Below are 16,031 nucleotides of genomic sequence, written 5' to 3'. Positions count from 1 at the left end.
TTACTATTTATACTACATGTCCTAAGCGGACTAGACGGAACTCGATCGGAAAGTCCCTACACATTTTATACCAATTAATCGTCGGGGCCATGGCGAACAAGGTATTAGTTAGTAGCGCTATTAGGTCTAACAAATCTCACACCGTGCCGCAGAGGACGGGAGTGAACTATTATGCATGGGCAACTAGTCAATGATGATAGACATTGACGTGGGGCACAAAACATGAATACAGTTAGTTTCGGTATGGCACGAGTTTAGTAGCTTAAAAAGATGGGGTAGCTTCCCAGGACATGTTTTATAAAACAGAGTAACTTAACAACCTACGTTTTGGAAAACAACACTGATAAACTGTGAACTCGCCAGCTTTATGCTGATACACTTTTTTTCTGCATGCTTGTAGGTTGTTAGATTCATCATGCCTTGGAGCTTGCTGTCTGGAGAGCGGGGAGTGTCATGGGGCGTGCCACTTGAGGAAACACGTAAAATTTTGCAACTTAAAACAATTTGGTTTTTAATTATGTTTAAACAATACAAATGCTTCCGCTACGTAAACTAAGTTGAAACATTATTTATGAAATTGCACTATTCATGTTGGACATGATTTTTGTATTAATATTATTTACATTTAGTTCGACATGATTAGTGGCTAGATCCTGGTACGTCACACGCCTCGTGGTGGATTCCGCATGTGGTGTTTTGGTGGTGTGACAGTAACCCCCGCAAAAATTTCGAGCCTTTAACTTTCGTTCTAAATATATTTGTTAATATGGATATTATAATTTTAACTTAGTGTCATTATCGGAACAAATCTAAGTATCACATACCTTGAAACCTTTCTAAATTTAATTGAGGGATCAGAATCGTCAAGACACCAAAACTCAAAGTCTAGGGACTAAAAGTACCAAAAACCTTAAGTTACCATGTTATTCCACCTAGCAAAACAATAATAATTTCCTAAAACACTCATGGACACTTGTCCAAACCATCTTCAAGCTATAAACACATTATAGGACAGTAATCATCTCTTATGACACCCATGAACACTTGTCTTGCCTATGGTTTACCACCTATATATCTTCTCCATTGCAACACTTCTTCTAATGTTGACACTAATCATTTCCTAAACCACTCATGGACACTTGTCCAAACTATCTTCAAGTTATAAAACATCATAGGACACTAATCATCTCCTAAGACACCCATGAACACTTGTCTTGCCCATGTTTTGCTACCTATATTCTCCATTGCCACACTTCTTCTAGTGTTGACACCTCAATGGACACTAATCACATTCTTAAGCCTCTATAGACACGTGTTTAATCTCATTAACCTCCCTTCACTATAAATAGCACCATATGATCACCATTTTCTTCACACCAACTCAAAATGAAAACACTTCACTTAGAAGTTTTATAAGAGTTTCTACGTTCTTACTTTTGAGATTTTTTAGTCTTTTGGAGAAGTCCCCTAAAGTTAGTATGTTTCTTTCCACTAAGTCTTTCAATAGCAATCAGCTTTGTAGCTTATTTCCATTCTAACTCGTATTTTAACGCATAATAAAACTGCAATGGGAACACATAAGTGTTTTTCCTGTTTTGATCAGATTCTGTGTTGTCACTTTGAACAACCATCACTTGGTCAAAACTTAACTAAATGAAGTAAACTCTTATTTCACTATTAAGTACTCTGAAATACGGTTTCAACGATGTGTAATACACTTAAAAACACTTCTGTTTAGACCCTCAATCGTTTAAAACCAAACTAAAACGCAAAACTAAACGATCTGTAAAGATCCACGGTTTTGTCCATTTTTCGGGTTCCAAACAAAAATATTTTATAAACGAAAGTTGTAAAGTACATTATGATTTAGTATTTTGGAAAGTTTCATAATTTTTTATGTCGTTTACTATTTTTAAAAAGTAAAACGAAAACAACACAAAATGTTGTCAAAAAATTATACTTTCTAAAAACTAAACAAATTCCAATATGACAAGGGTTCTTTTAACCCATACCAACAAACATCATCACAACAAAACGATAGCAAATGACCCTTATTGTTAGGAATCACTTGTATATCTCAAGAACACAAAAATTCTTCGCTAGGACATCAAGGTGAGTACATAGTCCCCACTTTTTCGTTTTTAAACTATTTTGGGGTATATGTGCTAATTTTTTTTTCTTTAAATTTACATATTTACTGCGTGTGGCTTATGTGAATATGTTCCTTTTAAAAATCCAAAGCCAAATACATTCATTAACTCAGGCCAAGCTGAACGGTAGTATGTTAAAGCGCTATAGGTGTGACGCTTCATTCCCACTTCTGGATTGGTTTTTGAAAAAGGATTGAGGTAGTTAGGAATGACAGAAACCGAATTACATTTTCTAGGTAAACCCTTTTAGGGTTTACTCTACTAGTAATCACAAGATTTGGTATACCCCAAAAACGATCACACTTGTTTATATAAAAACACAAAGTTTTCCATGTAAAGCCATACAAGTTGTTTCTTAAACTGTTAACACAAATTGTTTAGTTTCATCATCCAAATTATACTACACTTTTGCTACATATTTTTACATCAAAACCAACGTATTGTAATACTAAATATTTTGTCATACATATTGGCTACAAAAAAGCTATTTTACTCGCCAACTCTTTTAGTTGGTTAACGTATTGCAATACCAAAACATTTTTTTCCATATACTTGGCCACAAAACCTATGTTATTCACCAACTTTATGTCGACCCTCTATTTTCACATATGATTTAGGTGTTAGTGTTGGATGATCTTATCCAAGTTTGCTACACATAGGAAATGAACCTTGCCTTAGTCTGCTTTAATAAAAAAACAAATATTATGTGACATTTTGAGAACAATATAAATAAATATTCAAATTTTAATAGTGCCATGCTTTGTGAACAATCTTGTAATGTGACCCCCAACGTTTCCGTCGCATTCTACGCGGTCACAGTGTTACATAATGGGCCTAAATTAAATCAAAATTTAATGGGTTTAAGTCTATCTGTAGTCGGGCTTGATGTAGCGCCTCCACCACAAAACACCCGATGGCGCCTTCGTACACCGCCCCGAGGGGCGCTATGCTCCTCCCACCATGAGCTCCGACGAAAATTATAACGCGAGAAAATTTTGATTTTCAAAAAATTTGACAGTTGAACGGTCATAAATAATAAAAAAATGAATTTTCAAAATCCATATATATGTATATATACTACTTCTCAATTTAAACAAACATACCACACACAAAATCCATCCTACATCCTATATCCTACAATCTCACAAAAAAAAATATACTTTTGCATTGTCTTCGCCTTCATCGAAAGATTCGTTCATCGATCTTTACCAAAGATTTTTTTCCTACGACGAAATCGTGGAGGAGAAGAAAGCGGTTACGAGTGCGTGTGCCCTTGCGATTCGAGCCGTTCTCCTACATCCCCGATCTTGAGGAGGGAATATGTTGTGCATGACGGTGTGTTAAACGGAAAAGATTGTCAAAGGCAAAATTATAGGATCAGATCTGGTCATCATTTCCAATCAAAGATTTGCTAGCTATTCGCCAGCCTAATTCCAGCCCGTCCATTCAATATGTTTCCGTTTTTTTAGATTATTGTTTTTGTATAAATAGGCCTCTAGTTTTTCTTTGTAAAACACAACAATCAATATAAGTTTTTTCTCCAATAAAGTCTTCATGGTATCAGAGCAGTGTTTCTGAGTCTTGAACACTTTGCTCATCATCTACAACCAATCCCAAACCAGAGAAACCCGAATACACTTTGGACTGTATTATTAGACTAGGGTTTATTAATGTAAGCCCACGGGCTCGGTTAGATTTCTAGGGTTCCTTGTGATCTCTATATATTGTAACCAAAGACATCAATAAGATCAACAAGTCTTTCATATTCTTACATGGTATCAGAGCCCGCGCTCTATACCGTTTCCGCCGCGCCACACAAAAATAATAAAACCCTAGCCGTCACCACTTGAGAAAAACCCTAGACAGGGCAGCGTGCCGCCACTGCCGCCGCCCTGTCCGGCCCCCGTTCATTTCCTATCATTTTTTTCTTATTTCACGTTCTAAATAAAGTCTCAGTTACGGTTCCAAACAATATCCCCTGTCCGCCAAACTAATCTGAAAATTGAGCCGCTACGCCGCGCCGTTCTTTTGTAGGACTACGGTCCTCTGGCTCCGCCGTTTAGTTGAACTGCTCTTTCTAGCAGGACTACACTCCACTAGCCGCCAGCCGTGTTGCCGCATCACATGCTGTACTACGGTCCGCAGCCGTGTCGTTCATTGTCACCGTGGCCATCAATCTTAGACCATGGTTTAATCACTCAGATCTACGAATCTATATTCTCTCTCTTGTTGCCTCTTGAACATGATCACCGGCCTTCGCCCTCTATCTTTCTTGGGTCTACGGATCTCACTTCTTTTCGAAGTCCTCGCCTGACTACGGTCATCGGTGTTCGGTTCGACACACAACTGCACGACCACGGTCGCCAGATGTCTATTTGTTTCTTTTCTTTCTTTCATTCACCGGTCCACGGTCCACCGACCACGATTTGATCAGATCTCTTTCTTTGATCTACGGATCTCACTTCTTTTTGAAGCCGCGCCTGACCATGGTCACCGGCCTTCACCATCTCTCTTAGACACACCGAGCTCGACCATGGTCGCCGGTTGTCTTCTACAGTCTTTCTTCCTTGTTCGTCTTGCCATGGCCGACTAGGATCTTGCTTGTCTTGTGTTATTATTCCGGGAACTAAGAAACTAAAGCAGTGGAAGCCGTACACCGATTTAATGTGAAGTAGAATACGGATTGTTATTTCTTTTGGCAAAACCAGGTTTTTTTGGCAGAAATTTGGACCTACGAGTCAAGAACCGAGATTGAGACTAGTTTATTTGTATTGTTTTATTTGTTTTTTTTTCCAGTCTAAGCGTCCGATTTTCTACCGCTCTGACTGCGGGGGAGTATTGGACTGTATTATTAGACTAGGGTTTATTAATGTAAGCCCACGGGCTCGGTTAGGTTTCTAGGGTTCCTTGTGATCTCTATATATTGTAACCAAACACATCAATAAGATTAACAAGTCATTCATATTCTTACAAAAAAGGGGTATCGGTTGTTTTATTTCTTATGATTAGGGTTATGACTTCTCATGTGTTAAACAGAGATATGGGGTGTCTAGGAAAGAGGGAAGATAAACAAATGAAAAGGTGGGGAGCTGATGTAAAAACAGACGAAAGAAAAAGAAAAATGAGAAAGGCAAATGCGGTACAGAACTGTTATAAAAAAAACAAATCTTGGATTTTCGATTGTGGGGCAACCGACACCATGACATATGAAATTTCTGATTTGGTGTCAACATCCAAACCGCAGAAAACTCATATTCAAATTGCGAACGGAGAGGTTATGCGTGCAGAAAGGGGGGGAACAATTGAAATCTCCCCAACGTTAAAACTCTCAAATTGCCTTTATGTTCCATCATTGTCACATAAATTACTATCAATCAGTCATGTGACAAAAGAACTAAATTGCGTAGTGCTAATGCATCCCACTTTTTGTATCTTACAGGACATCAGGACGGGGACGATTATTGGACGTGGCACTGAGCATCAGGGGTTGTACTATGTGGATGAGATAGCTCAACAAGGTACTGTGATGCTGGCTCATGGAACTACAAACTGGGAAGCATGGTTATGGCATAGGCGTCTCGACATCCATCTTCTGGGTATCTACATCTTTTATTCCCTAAACTTTTTTCTCCTCGTGATTAAATAAATTGTGAAACTTGTTTTCTTGCTAAAAGCCATCAACAACCTTTCAAACCAAATAATACAAGAGTTAATGTGCCTTTCTCATTAATTCATTCTGATGTATGGGGTCCGTCCCCTATTACGGGGGGACAAGGCTTTCGTTTGTAAGACCCTAATCCTGATATGACCATAAACGACGCAGCGGAAAAATGAACCGTAAAATTTCTTCCTTTTAACTACTCTAACATACTTGAATACCGTAAGGTCAAACCTTTTAACATGAATACATCATTCATCATTTATTTAATGTAACTATGTTAACAAATAATTACAATAATGTGACCGCTTTCCCGTACAATCCATGATCTTCAACTTGACCCTCGTTCACTTGTCCATCATGAATATCTGTAACCTGCGGTCACCATATATAACCAACACTTTAGTACATGGTAACATCATATATAATTTAATACATATCCTTAACAGGCTATATCACATTCGAGCTACGTAAGGTATTCCATTGAAACATCTTCTCAATTTTATTTACTCGAGTCCGACATCAATTCCTCGAGGGTCCGGCGTTCCCATACCTGCACTCCATTTATTTCATTCTCAATAGTAACATGGTTAGGGGTACGTAATCTCAAACATATTGAAAACCCACATCTTCATGTATACGTATACCAGTGATCTACAATCATTAGATTACAACACGTGTATACACTTTCATATATCTAAGTACATTCATACGTATCTCATTCATATGCACGTGCATACAAGTTCACACGACCTACACACACTACAGTTCCATATCTACATACATACATACAAGTCACATTCACTTATTTGTAAGTTGAGCCTTAACTACAAACATATCAACACAAATCAATGCAATTACTAACAGAAATAACCGACTAACTTCCAACAAACATGATGAACATTCAACAACATAATGAACATTCGTTTAACATAATGAACATTCAGCAACATAATGCACATTCCATTAACACGATGAACATTCTGCAACATAATGCACATTCCATTAACACAATGAACATTCAAGAACATAATGAACATTCCATTAACACAATGAACATTCAGCAACATAATGCACATTCCATTAACACGATGAACATTCAGCAACATAATGCACATTCCATTAACACGATGAACATTCAGCAACATAATGAACATTTCATTAACACAATGAACATTCAGCAACACAATGCACATTCCATTAACACGATGAACATTCAGCAACATAATGAACATTCCATTAAAACAATGAACATTCAGCGACATAATAAACATTCGTTTAACACAATGAACATTCAGCAACATAATGCAGATTCCATTAACACGATGAACGTTCAGCAACATAATGCACATTCCATTAACACGATAAACACTCAGCAACATAATGAACATTCCATTAACGCAATGAACATTCAGCAACATAATGCATATTCCATTAACGTGATGAACATTCAACAACATAATGCACATTCCATTAACACGATGAACATTCAGCAACATAATGAACATTCAACAACATAATGAACATTCCATTAACACAATGAACATTCTGCAACATAATGCACATTCCATTAACACGATGAACATTCTGCAACATAATGCACATTCCATTAACACGATGAACATTCAACAACATAATGCACATTCCATTAACACGATGAAACTATCATCTTAATTTACATTAAGGATAGATGAATTTCATATGAACTTACCTTCGTACTTACCCTTACCCGTAAATTCTTACATGGTTCCCTATATACAACATACCAAACTTCATTTATAAATAAGAAGTGATTCTGGAAATCACTTACCTTAAGCGTCCGTTTCATACTTGCTTCCTCACATCCTCCCGTTAGCCTTCCACGGTTCCACCCACCTTGACCTGATCCTATACTTTCATGTCATTATGGTTACCGCATTATTAGCATACACGCACATTCTAAATTACATTCATTCCATATAATTCTTTATATCGTCACACATAACATTTGTTGATATAGCATGTGCCTTGCGACTTTCTTAACACTACATTTGTAGCCAATTATCTTACTATGCTATTTATGTACAGTTGACTTTTAGAAAGTCAACTGTCCATCATTTGAATTATCAACTTAACCTCATACATCCTCAACATTAATAGATTATACTATGGACATTATACACATTTCATACTCATATAGCAATACACATAATGTGCATCATATTACCCAAGCATAGAGTACAACTTCTAATGCATAGTGTTTACCAAATCATATAATTAACCAAAATCCCACATGTATTCCATTCGAATCATATTTCTCATGTTTAATTATCACCGAATTACATTACCGCCACACATTATACACTTTCATCCATCATTTGCATACCATTTCATCTATTAATCTCACCTAGGCATTTCAACAAACACTTGGTGTGCATACTACTTTCTTAGCACATTGTACAAGCATCTTATGTTCATCTTCCTACTCATTTCCTTCATCTATCAAATACAACTAAAATCAACCTAATTCCATACCATACTCAACCTATCACATACAACATACTACATCAAATTTTGAACACGGATTGGACATGGGTGTTATACCCATGTCGCCATTTTCACTAACCCAAGTGGGTTTCACCTTCAAACATAAAATTACTTGATATCATACATAAAACAAGTTCTATTAGGTAATTCTAACACATATCCATGCTCAATTTCAACAAATTTCAGGATTGATCACAAACCCACTTGATACAAGATCACCAAATCACAAATTACAACTTACTACATGTTTATCTTGTCTAGATGGTAAGGATTCTTCTTTCATGCATTGATTTCACATCCAATTGACCTTGATTTGAGTTGGAATTGCATACTTGTTCTTGTAAGAGGGTTTTCTCCTCTCTTTCTTTCTCCAGACACTTCACACACACATATGCACATTCTAGCTCTTTCTCTTTTTTTTATATAAACTTAATTCCATTCCACCAAGTTTAGTCCCTCAAGTTTGCTATTTTTCTTATCTGTCACAAACTTCCTTCCTCACCATTTAACTCATACTTTAAATAAGTTATTTAAAACCGGTTAACCCACTTCATGCCATAAAACAAGGAAACACATGCGTAAGTTAAACATTTGGGTTTTGGGACGTTACAAGTCTACCCCCCTTAAATAAGGTTTCGTCCCCGAAACCTATCTTATTTCTACTAGACCAATTCTAGTCTTACTTTTAAATCAATTCATTCAAGAAGTTTTCTACTACATGAAAACACTTGTGACTCCTTAAAGAGGTAGTATTCATGCATAACCATTTGTATATGTCTTGTTCTTGCCTTCTTAACTAAGCATAAGACTTTCATACATTTACCAATCACACAAAACATTCTATTCTTGCGTTAGTCACATAAGTACTTGTCACGAGCTTACTAATGCATCTCACTATTAGTATTCGTTCTAATAATTTCATTAACACATGAAAATTTATACCATAAACATACACATACTACGAACATTTAATCAAAGTTATCACAATAAAACCACCATGTCATACTCCTTTATTCATATTTATCTTGGAAGATAAACATCATTCTATGTTTGCTACCGCTAGATGATATTAAGTATACCCTTAGGTCAATTTCGATACATTTCACGCATCACTCACAATGCACACATGCGCATTACTCGACAACATTAAGTCTGCGCTATAATTCATTCCTTTGTTGACCTTCACAGGTCAACATTCTACATTATGTCATACTCAAATACCATCCTTTTATATGGAATGTATTATTCAAATTGAACTTCTTCTTAACAATCATAATTTAAACATGTTACTAACCTTGCATTCATTGCGTAGACCAACGATCCGCAAACCAGATCGGCCCGCTTCTTCATGAGTCCGTATCAAAACCGGATCGATCCCTTCCTTCCATGTAATGAGCTTCCGCTCGTGAGCATCCTTCCAACAATTCTACCAATTTCATCATTTCAAGCATTATACCATTCTCATTTACAGTTTTAACGGTTAGTACGTTTCATTCATTTACTCATTCTATTCGGTGTTTAACCACTTCTATCTCTTTCATGAATTTCTCACTTACACGATATAATACATTACACATTTCATTTCTCACATATAACTCTTTCATTTCGTTAATTATCTCGCCAACTTTTTCAGTTGGACTTTTCAAGGTCAAACTGCCACTCTTACCTATCGTACATGCGTTGAAGTACACGTTTGTACTTCCTTCCAATTCAAGCATACTTACAAGACATTGTTTTAGTTTTTCTTGTAAAAGTTTTCTTTCCTTGTAATTAAATAAGTCATTCTTCCGGGTGCTAGCCCGTCATTCATTCTGACTCTCATGAGTCGATTACTAACATGCCTAACATGTAACTTATTTAAAACTTCTTTCTTTCAACTAAAATTCCTACTACAACATCTTTCAACGGTTATACTTACTAAATGAGTCAAACCTTTCTTGCTAATTTACTATTACTTGACTCATAAATAACAACTCAACTTCGTTTGAATTTTCAGGAAGTCAAACTGTAAATACATTCTTACTTACCTTTTTTTTATCAATTGGCTAGAATCCATCCCACACGTGTTCATATATGCTTTGCATATAAATATACATATGCATTCAGTTAATCAAGCAATATGCTTAATATGATAAAACTATAAATACCACTTACTTACAATGTACATACTTTCCTTAGTTGGGGAGAGAAACACAATTCCTCCTTTAATCCCGTTCATTCTTACTCGCTTAGGGTCTCTACCTTTCTTTCATTTACAACTCATTCTTAAAGTTCTATCTATGCTTACTTACGGATATGACCCCTTCCTTTCAAATCTATCATTCACATCTTTTATTCGCATATGTTTGATCCGTGCTTGCTTACGGGTTCAAACATTTCATTTCTACTTTTCATTCTTGTAAGTTTGATATGTTCCTACTTACGGATTCAAGCCTTTCATTCTACTTTTCTTTCTTATATGTTTAATCCGTATTCACCCACGGATTTAACTCTTTTTTTTTTCATACTTGTCATTCTCGTAAGTTTGATCTGTACTCACCTACGGATTCAAACTTTCATTCATACTTTCCATTCTACATAAGTTTGATCCGTACTTGCCTACGGATTCAAACCTTCATTTATACTTTCCATTCTACATAAGTTTGATCCGTACTCACCTACGGATTCAAACCGTCATTCATACTTTCCATTCTAGATAAGTTTAATTTGTACTCACCTACGGATTCCAACCTTCATTCATAATTTCCATTCTACATAAGTTTGATCCGTACTCACCTACGGATTCAAACCGTCATTCATACTTTCCATTCTACATAAGTTTGATTCGTACTCACCTACGGATTAAAACCTTCATTCATACTTTTCATTCCTTTCACCCACACGTCTACTTACTTTCCAATCCTACCGGACATACATGTGATAATTATCATGGCCTCACGAGTGTCGTATGCTTCTTGCGCACTGGCCAGGTACACAATCCACATACTATCCTCGTGCCTTCATGTAATCATCACCTTATACCCGGAGAATTGGGTTTCGGCTCGTGTAACATTTTCAAAACTTTATAACTATATCATCATTATTTTTCATTTAAAATTTCCCTTCCTTCGAGAGGTTTTACCATCACCGGTACCCACATACTAAAATTTATGTACCTGGGGTCAACTTGTCTCACTACATGCTTTGGTGTCGGTCCTAGACCGCATCCTCATAACATCCTCCTCAATCATCCATGATTACCTTCTGGTCTTGATCGAGACTTGGATTGTACGGGTTCCTAGTCACAAGAGCACACATGTTTGAGTTCAAGTACCTATCTCCAAGTACTTGGTTTCACTGAAACCTAGGCTCTGATACCAACTTGTAAGACCCTAATCCTGATTTGACCGAAAACGACGCAACGGAAAAATGAACCGTAAAATTTCTTCCTTTTAACTACTCTAACATACTTGAATACTGTAAGGTCAAACCTTTTAACACGAATACATCATTCATCATTTATTTAATGTAACTATGTTAACAAATAATTACAACAATGTGACCGCTTTCCCGTACAATCCATGATCTTCAACTCGACCCTCGTTCACTTGTCCATCATGAATATCTGTAACCTGCGGTCACCATATATAACCAACACTTTAGTACATGGTAACATCATATATAATTTAATACATATCCTTAACAGGCTATATCACATTCGAGCTACATAAGGTATTCCATTGAAACATCCTCTCAATTTTATTTACTCGAGTCCGACATCAATTCCTCGAGGGTCCGGCGTTCCCATACCTGCACTCCATTTATTTCATTCTCAATAGTAACATGGTTAGGGGTACGTAATCTCAAACATATTGAAAACCCACATCTTCATGTATACGTATACAAGTGATCTACAATCATTAGATTACAACACGTGTATACACTTTCATATATCTAAGTACATTCATACGTATCTCATTCATATGCACGTGCATACAAGTTCACACGACCTACACACGCTACAGTTCCATATCTACATACATACATACAAGTCACATTCACTTATTTGTAAGTTGAGCCTTAACTACAAACATATCAACACAACTCAATGCAATTACTAACAAACATAACCGACTAACTTCCAACAAACATGATGAACATTCAGAAACATAATGAACATTCGTTTAACACAATGAACATTCAGCAACATAATGCACATTCCATTAACACGATGAACATTCTTCAACATAATGCACATTCCATTAACACAATGAACATTCAACAACATAATGAACATTCCATTAACACAATGAACATTCAGCAACATAATGCACATTCCATTAACACGATGAACATTCAGCAACATAATGCACATTCCATTAACACGATGAACATTCAGCAACATAATGAACATTTCATTAACACAATGAACATTCAGCAACACAATGCACATTCCATTAACACGATGAACATTCAGCAACATAATGAACATTCCATTAAAACAATGAACATTCAGCGACATAATAAACATTCGTTTAACACAATGAACATTCAGCAACATAATGCAGATTCCATTAACACGATGAACATTCAGCAACATAATGCACATTCCATTAACACGATAAACATTCAGCAACATAATGAACATTCCATTAACGCAATGAACATTCAGCAACATAATGCATATTCCATTAACGTGATGAACATTCAACAACATAATGCACATTCCATTAACACGATGAACATTCAGCAACATAATGAACATTCAACAACATAATGAACATTCCATTAACACAATGAACATTCTGCAACATAATGCACATTCCATTAACACGATGAACATTCTGCAACATAATGCACATTCCATTAACACGATGAACATTCTGCAACATAATGCACATTCCATTAACACGATGAACATTCAACAACATAATGCACATTCCATTAACACAATGAAACTATCATCTTAATTTACATTAAGGATAGATGAAGTTCATATGAACTTGCCTTGGTACTTACCCTTACCCGTAAATTCTTACATGGTTCCCTATATACAACATACCAAACATCATTTATAAATAAGAAGTGATTCCGGAAATCACTTACCTTAAGCGTCCGTTTCATACTTGCTTCCTCACATCCTCCCGTTAGCCTTCCACGGTTCCACCCACCTTGACATGATCGTATACTTTCATGTCATTATGGTTACCGCATTATTAGCATACACGCACATTCTAAATTACATTCATTCCATATAATTCTTTATATCGTCACACATAACATCTATTGATATAGCATGTGCCTTGCGATTTTCTTAACACTATATTTGTGGCCAATTATCTTACTATGCTATTTATGCACAGTTGACTTTTAGAAAGTCAACTGTCCATCATTTGAATTATCAACTTAACCTCATACATTCTCAACATTAATAGATTATACTATGGACATTATACACATTTCATACTCATATAGCAATACACATAATGTGCATCATATTATCCAAGCATAGAGTACAACTTCTAATGCATAGTGTTTACCAAATCATATAATTAACCAAAATCCCACATGTATTCCATTCGAATCATATTTCTCATGTTTAATTATCACCGAATTACATTACCGCCACACATTATACACTTTCATCCATCATTTGTATACAATTTCATCTATTAATCTCACCTAGGCATTTCAACAAACACTTGGTGTGCATACTACTTTCTTAGCACATTGTATAAGGATCTTATGCTCATCTTCCTACTCATTTCCTTCATCCATCAAATACAACTAAAATCAACCTAATTCCATACCATACTCAACCGATCTAACAAGTATTCATCACATACAACATACTACATCAAATTTTGAACACGGATTGGACATGGGTGTTATACCCATGTCGCCATTTTCACTAACCCAAGTGGGTTTCACCTTCAAACATCAAATTACTTGATATCATACATAAAACAAGTTCTATTTGGTCATTCTAACACATATCCATGCTCAATTTCAACAAATTTCAGGATTGATCACAAACCCACTTCATACAAGATCACCAAATCACAAATTACAACTTACCACATGTTTATCTTGTCTAGATGGTAAGGATTCTTCTTTCATGAATTGATTTCACATCCAATTGACCTTGATTTGAGTTTGAATTGCATACTTGTTCTTGTAAGAGGGTTTTCTCCTCTCTTTCTTTCTCCAGACACTTCACGCACACACATATGCACATTCTAGCTCTTTTCGTGCATTGATTTCACATCCAATTGACCTTTACACTTTTCGTCCTTTATGTTTATACCGTGTTGCAATGGATGACCTTTAACTTCAATAATTACAGCCACAGTCCTTTATTTGAAAAATGCATTACACCTTTCGTCCTTTAGCACTAACTCAGTTAAAATTTTCAGTTATGTCTATCCACTTAAGGGTATTCTGGTCATTTCATATTTTATTTAAAATATATATTAATAAATTAACACCATCTATAACAACTCTCACTAATATTAATGCTTAGTAGATTAATTATCTATTAAGGAAACCCTAACTGGGAAACCCAAGTAATTCCGCATAAACCCTAAAAAAATTTCATAACAATCGGAATCTGGATCAGGGCCCCTAAAACTCAGGGGGGCTAAACCCTATTGGACAATTATCTTCTAAAATTGCTGTAGAAATGAAATTTGTTCGTACATTTACTCAGCAAGGCTATCTGGGACACGAAACAACCTAGGCTAGAAAGTAGACCCGTCGCGCCACGCGACGGGTACACATGTCTCTTTCGCGTGGCGCGAGGGGGAGCATTTTCCAACTATAAATAGGGGGCAGTGGCACTTGAATTTTGGTGTTACTTCGACGTCCGAATTCACCTTATGCACGGAGTTATAGCAGAAATCGTACACAACACACACTAATCTCGAAACGCTGCCGCAATCAGGGTAATAACTCGATCGCTATTACGATTCAACGTCCAATCGATTGTAACTGTCCAACGATTGTTTAAGTGCCGCTCAAATTGAGTTTATACTTTGTTATTCATCGTGATTTCGACTTGAATGTTTGAGTGCTGTTCGAATTCGGACTATACTCTGTCATTCGTTGTGAATCCGCTGAATTGTTAAGTATTGCACTTTGTTAATCGTTGTGAGGGTTTAATCTCGTGAATTGACGTAACTGCTGAATTAGTTACTAACCCCGTTGTGTGTGTACATTGTTATTTAAATTAGGTTAGAAGGCTAATCAGTAAAGCTTATACTCTGCTCGTAAATCTGCAATGTGAGTCATTCTCTTTTTATCCACTGTTTTACAAAACTCCAAATTATTTTCAAAGTTATAATTACAGGGATTAAGTCTTTGTAATCACCAAGTTACAGCCGGTATGTGGGGTTTTGTATACATTACTTGATAACCGTCACTATTGGACAACGGGTTAGCCAATGAGTGATATGACCATAGTCACAGACACCATCGGGCAAAGAGGCTACCGATGGTTGTTCGAGTGACAAGTACTGTGGGTAGTTGGTTTGATATCGGAAACATTGTAATCGCTCTTAATACTGTAAATTATAACAAATGTGTCGTTTTAGTAAAATGAATGATTCACTCAGTATTTCCCCGCTGACAAAACATTTTTCAAACATGTTTCAGGTGATCTGTTGTGAGCAAAGATGTAACAACTCTCATTAAAATCAATAATTAGGATGATAATTAAT

This window comes from Helianthus annuus, chromosome 10 (genome assembly GCF_002127325.2).
Source record: "Helianthus annuus cultivar XRQ/B chromosome 10, HanXRQr2.0-SUNRISE, whole genome shotgun sequence".
Classification (NCBI taxonomy): Eukaryota; Viridiplantae; Streptophyta; class Magnoliopsida; order Asterales; family Asteraceae; genus Helianthus; species Helianthus annuus.
Note: the sequence above shows the minus strand (reverse complement) of the source record.